At 26.7% G+C, this 6,363-nt stretch overlaps 1 protein-coding gene and 1 long non-coding RNA gene across 5 annotated transcripts in view; one reads left to right on the plus strand and one right to left on the minus strand.

The window, feature by feature from the left end:
• The window catches only part of LOC107447369 (terminal uridylyltransferase 4), a 94,965-nt gene that overhangs the window by 64,639 nt on the left and 23,963 nt on the right, over positions 1–6,363 (minus strand). For 3 of the 4 annotated variants that reach the window (XM_016062261.3, XM_043040574.2, XM_016062257.3), the window contains exon 1: positions 1,937–2,142. The exons of the other annotated variant lie outside the window; for it this stretch is intronic. The gene's annotated coding sequence lies outside the window, so the exon portion shown is untranslated. Of the gene's footprint in view, positions 1–1,936; positions 2,143–6,363 lie in introns of those variants that run through there. 4 annotated transcript variants of the gene reach the window in all.
• The window catches only part of LOC107447372 (uncharacterized), a 6,717-nt gene continuing 2,620 nt past the window's right edge, over positions 2,267–6,363 (plus strand). The window contains exon 1 of the long non-coding RNA XR_001584517.2: positions 2,267–2,632. This is a non-coding gene — a long non-coding RNA (uncharacterized lncRNA). The remainder of the gene's footprint in view (positions 2,633–6,363) is intronic.

Consider the following 6,363-nt stretch of genomic DNA (forward strand, 5'->3'; position numbering starts at 1 on the left):
AAACATTAAAATTTTTTATTTTGCAAATATTTTTTTAAATAATATACATTATACTCATGAATATAATGTATAAAAGATAATTTTCTTTACTATTAAATATTAATTTATATTTCCAAAAGAATTATAAGCAATACGTAATTATAAACAGTGAAATTATCCAATAATTTGGAACAAGTGGATGGATAATCCAAATCCTTTCAAGTAGGTACCGGGTAATTCTGGTTTTCCCAATCAATAGAGAATATTCAAATATCAATCATATACAAGGCTGATTTTTAATGCTAAATAATAATCTTCAAAAATAGCAATAAATCACGTTTTCTTATTTATAATAATTTTACTAAAAGAAACTATTTATAATCCTTAGCATGATTAAACCAGCACAAATTTATTTTTGAATAATCTAAAGATTCCTGAACTATATTTCACAAGAGCTATCATCAATCAATTGACTTTGAAAGTGTTAAATTCACAATCAATTGATTGTGAATTAAACACACTCTAAGATTGCACATCGCAAATCGAAGAATTAACAAAGGAGAGGAGAATGGACTGATAATGATGGCACCTAAGAGAATTTTAAAAAAAACTATTTGATTAACAGATGGTGCTATCTTTAAACATCATCCATTGTAACTGTTTAAAAACTATTTCGATCCTCAAATATTGTTTATAAATGAATATTTATGTTTTAAGAATAATATTTTATCCTCTTTTTGAAGTTCTTACAGCTAAATATGAGTAATTAAATTGATTGAATAAATAAAAAACGAAACTACAATTCGCTATTTCCTTTACAAATGCTAAAATCAGCGAAATCTGTTTAAGATAAATTAAAAATCTAAGAGAGATTAAGCAGAGCTCATTCTAGGTAGGGTAAACAGGGCGCAGCACCCTGCTGCCCTTTTAGTCAAAAGAATTCATCCTGTTGCCCCTGAAGTAAATTAGTACCCTTTTTGCCCTTTCTTTCCTTAACCCTTCTTTATTTTCAACTCTTTTTATTTAGTTTGTCATTGCTGTCAATACATAGATTTATATGGGAAAGGAAAAATAGCCATCACACCCCCTTGTTGAACTTGTCTTTGAAAGGTTTGCAGTTTACTTCACTATCATTAAATCATAATTATTATTAATCATTTTAATTAATTACTAAATCATAACTACAGACACTTAAAAACATACATTTATTATTTTATTAATATATGCATGGATTTTAAATAAATTACCAAGCTCATTAACTCGATATATATATATATATATATATATATATATGTTAATTTATTAATATGATTGCTTTGGTACTTTTAGTAAAGTAAAAAAAATGACAATGTTTTTTAATAGAAAGTGTTAAGCCCATAGAAAGAAATTATTGCCTTCTTAGAACAATAATGCCCTTTTTTTTAAACTTTTGCACCTTGCCCTTTTTTCTGCCTAGAATGAGCTCTGGATTAAGCTTTAAAAATAATTTTTTTTTTTTTGGGGGGGGGAGGAATTACAACAAAAAAAAATTATTGAAATAAATAAAAATCAATAGTAGTATAACATGCAAGTGTAAAACAGATAGACAGGTGACCCTAAGGACAAACCAAAACTTTTAGTTATCTCACACCCTTATCAATGCTATAATCAAATTCCAGGTGATTTCCCTTTCCGTGTACATGCAATAAACAAAAAATAAATTATTTTTACCATATAATAAATTTACAGGCAATCAGTCGTTGAATCAAATTATACAAGCATTTATATCAAATATATCATACATCAGCTTTGTTGCGATGGCCAAATCAATAAAATAAAGATTTGCAAAGAAAAATTCAATTACTATTCGGTACTTATAAACAAAAGTAAACTAAGATTTCAAAATTAAAATAGTATTCACATGATTTTTTGGCGAAATAGTATCTACATATTTAAAATGAAGCTAATGAGAACTTACAAACAAGAGTTAAATCAAAATTAATTATAACATCAATATATTCGAAGGAACAATTTAAAAAATCTTTTTTATGCACAACTTGATAATAAATAGCATGCGCCAGTGCAACATGCCTCAATTTTCACTTTAATACATTTTATATTTATTTAATATTTCGGCACGGCTAATGTTGATTGTTTTACGTAGTGGCTCTTTTTAATGTTTTATGTATTGAGACACTTGCTTATAGCTTGCATAGGCAATTTTAAATTGGATCGTCAACGGTTACAACCAAGTTAAAGGAGTAAATTGCATTATAGATGTCGCTTTTGTTAATTTAAACATTAGTTACAATTTAGTTGGCATCACAGTCAAGCTTCTTTCTGCTTTCTAGATATTTTTCGATTTTAATCTTAAAAGAAGTTTAGTTCTGACTACTGAAGGAACGGAAATATTCTACGTTTGAAAAATAATTTCGCTTGAAAATGTCTGAAGAACACTTTGATCAATTTGAACACTACAATTATGATCAAGAAAAATTTGTGAATGCTGGTCATGGAGGAAAACAAAGGTCTAAAAAGGAACTTGGTGAGCACCACAACAAACATGACCCTTGCGGAAATGTACGAAAAATAGTTACTAAAATGCAGAATACTGAAGTAAATAGAAGAGAAGGAAACGTAAATAAGCCGACGTAGCTATTAAATAGCGTATGTGGTAAGTATGTTTGTACATACTTGTTAGTTTATTTTTTCAGCATTAAGACTCTGTTAGCCTGAATTTTAACTTTTTCTAACTATGAAAAGGCATATTATCGCTCTGAGAACTCAGAAAATAAATTGTTTAAGTGTGTACATAAGTTTTTGGCGTTAGCTTGATCTATTTTACAATTTAGTTTGCCGAAGGTTAACAATCAGATTCTTGAAAATCTAATCTTAGATATATTTAGCACAAGTTGCAGGTTATTTTTGAGTAACAATCGATATTTCCAATTCAAATTATGAAGCTACAATTCTGGTACAAAAATGGCTTTTTCCTCTCAGACACAAAATCTTCTTTTACAGGACCCTGACAAAGAAACATCCCAGTTCTACAGTAATATTAGATTCCAAAATTTATGAATAAATTTACACAAAATGTCTGCGCTTGTGATATTTCGTATAAACGAAACATTATTTACTCAAAAAATTGTGTAGATTTTTCACAAAATCAGACCTTATAACAAAATCATAAATAGTCTCCAGATGTAATGTTTTACAAATTTTAAAACTGTTTTTTACGTTGGGATAGTATCTCAACTTGTTTATTCCGTGTGCTTTTGTTTTTATTGTGAGCTGATAAATATATTAATCAAATAAGTCATTGTCCTAATATACTTCGTGAAATCAGAATTTTTTTTTTTTAGTTTCAAGATATGATGAAAATTATTTAAAGTCAGAGAAAATAAAAGCTGCTTAAAAAAGTTGTAGGGTTTTAAGGTTATTTTTCAATGGCATTACTACTTTACCCTTTTTAAAATTTGTAGCTTTAAATGATTTGAAAATTTCCAATTGATCCTGTATGATTTTGTCTGATGTAGAAATTGAATCAGAACATTTTTTGTTTTCCTTTTGATTGCCTTAAATGAATCAGGCAGAGAAACAGATGACAATCTTTCTGATTGGATTTTCAAATTCTGATTAAATTGTAGTGATATTGATTTCTGATTTAATTATAGTAATATGTATTTCACTTGACTAAAATTCAAAATTTAATTTAAAAAATTATATCTGTATTTATTTAATAATTTAATTAGAATAGTTATAAATAGAAGGATAATTTTTTTCTTGATATTTTCTTTCCTATTAAAGTGTTATGATATTGAACTTCTTTGGTTTATTAAATGCATAAAACACCATATTATATTTTTGAAAATTCAATTAGTGTTAATTATTTGGTTCTACATTTTACTTATATTGGCTAATTATAGAACATATTTTAAACAAAAATCTGCATGTAGGATCATTATAAAGTTATTAGCATAGTTTACTTACGAATTTATCAAATCAAATTTTAAAAATTCAAAGAAACAGTAATGGTAAATTATTTATAAGGGTAGTAAGCGTAAAAAAGTTCTTAATTACTCTGTTAGCATCTTGATAAAGGTGGGTAAAAAACTTTTGGAGACTATTTTTTTTATGGTTTCTTAGTTTTCTTATGACAAGATCTTCAACCTTATCCTGCTCGGGAAGGCATACATAACTTTTTTTTAAATAAATTAAATTTTAAAAAAACGAAAATGTAGAATACTTATAGTAGCCAGGGAGTGATAGAAAGTTTAATGTCCCATTGGATAATTATTTGATTATGACTCTATTTAGATTATCAATGTAGTGATAGTCAAAATGAAATTATGCAATATTTTTTTTACCACTTAAACTGTTAAAATTAGGAAAGGTTACCACCAAGGTTTTTAACTTTAAAACCAGATGAAATAATCAAAAACCTAAGATTAATGGCACGAGATTATGTGAAGTTTTTTTTTTTGTTTTTTTACTGGTTATATTAAATTTAAATTATTATTAACAGTTAAAATTATTATTCTGCAATGTGCTATTATAAATGTGAATAAAACTATTTGTTCCAATATTGTAAGTACAATGTTTTACGATTTTGTTTTTTCCTATGCTAGGATTGTCAAAAACTTACCAACACTAGTTAGTAATAGTTGACAACTACGAGTGTTACGAGGTATGCATTCTTCGTACAGGACATCAATTAAAATGGGGTTCATGGTTTTCTACTTAATAATCAAATGTAGTTCTTAAATTATGTATATTTGGCCTTTGCTTTATAATTAAAATTGTATTTTTAACTTTTAGTAAACTCTGAAAAAACATCTAACATATAACAAAAAAAATTTAGATTATAACATATTTAATGACATTTTCTTTGATCAAAATATTTTTTGAAACAAATGTAATTTAACAGTATTAGAAAAAGCAAGATGTAATTTATTTTCAGTCAATAAAACTAGTAATAGATTCAATGAATAATGAAAATTTGTTTAAATATTAAGCTATTTTAAAAATTTTATTTTAACTTCTTTGGGAGGACCACGCTCTGTTCAACAGAAAAATAGTCATTAATGGAAGTTTGTTGTTCTTTGGGGTTTGACTTCAAAATATCTATTGACTTCAAAATATCAACGGTACATAATTTTTCGCAAGCCATTTTATTTTTACTCAGGGTCATGTTTAAGTTTGCATTTAAATTTATAGCTAAAAATTTGTTAGCTTTAAAAATAAAAATAAAAACGAGAAGAGAATAATTTGCTTGAGTGCTTGTTTTTTTGTTGTTGTTGTTTTTTCTAAAATAACTTTTTTTTAAATCTAATTTAACTTTCAACTCTAAGATTAAATCATTGATTGCATCAAAAGAGCTCTCTAAATAAGAGGCACTCACAAATATTTTGAATCTATTTATTTGTTTTGTTATTTTATGTATTTATTTTCGTTGATATGTTCCGTGTTCCGTAATAGCTGTTGCTAAAATGGTTTAAAATTCTGAATCTTCTCATTTAAACTATTGTTTTTAATCTTAAACTTCACATGTTAATGTTAATCCAGTAGTTGGAGAAACTATATTTTTATAGACAGTTACTATATTACAAATGTAGTCATTGCTTTTAAAAAACAAATTTTGCTAACGGATTCAATTTACCGTGGATTCAATTTATTATCCATATTTAAAATAAGATAAAAAAAAAGTTGAACATAAAAACATAAATAGTTTAACACAATAAATTGGCTTGTTGACGTGAGCTAATTTGTTATACTGAACCATTTTTTTACTTGATTTTCTTTCAAAATTCCAACTTTTTATGCCTTTCTTGATAGTGAGTATTAAATTTAAATAATGCTATTAAATTATTAACTATTTTTAATAAAGTTACAGACCAAATTTTTTCTTTATTGAAATTTTATGGATATATTATAATGAGCGAATTGCTAAATTAGCTGTAACCCGTAATGACGAGATAAAATCTAAAATGCTCTGCCTTGATGATATTATTATTGGAGCTACTAATGGACTCTCATAAGATTTGTACTAATCAGATTCAAAAATTAATTGCGCTTAAACCTCTCTCCTTTACTGAACTAAAATTAAAAGCAGTTGACAGGTTGTCACAAACTTGTATTTTCTTACATCACAGTTCTCACTATGCTTCTTTTTCTTATAAAAAAAATGCTGCATTACATTACATACTACAAGAAAATACACTTGCAGTAGTTTACTTTTACCACATTATTTCTGACCACTGTGCTAATCTTGGTTATTTCTACAACTATAGGTCGAAGATTAACACAGTGGTCAAAAATAATGTGGTAGGGTGACCCGGGGTAATTCACGATCACTCTGTTTCTGGGGTAAATAATGATCACGTAGTGTGGGCCTACTGTTGAGAT

The sequence above is a fragment of the Parasteatoda tepidariorum genome, chromosome 8 (genome assembly GCF_043381705.1).
Source record: "Parasteatoda tepidariorum isolate YZ-2023 chromosome 8, CAS_Ptep_4.0, whole genome shotgun sequence".
Classification (NCBI taxonomy): domain Eukaryota; kingdom Metazoa; phylum Arthropoda; class Arachnida; order Araneae; family Theridiidae; genus Parasteatoda; species Parasteatoda tepidariorum.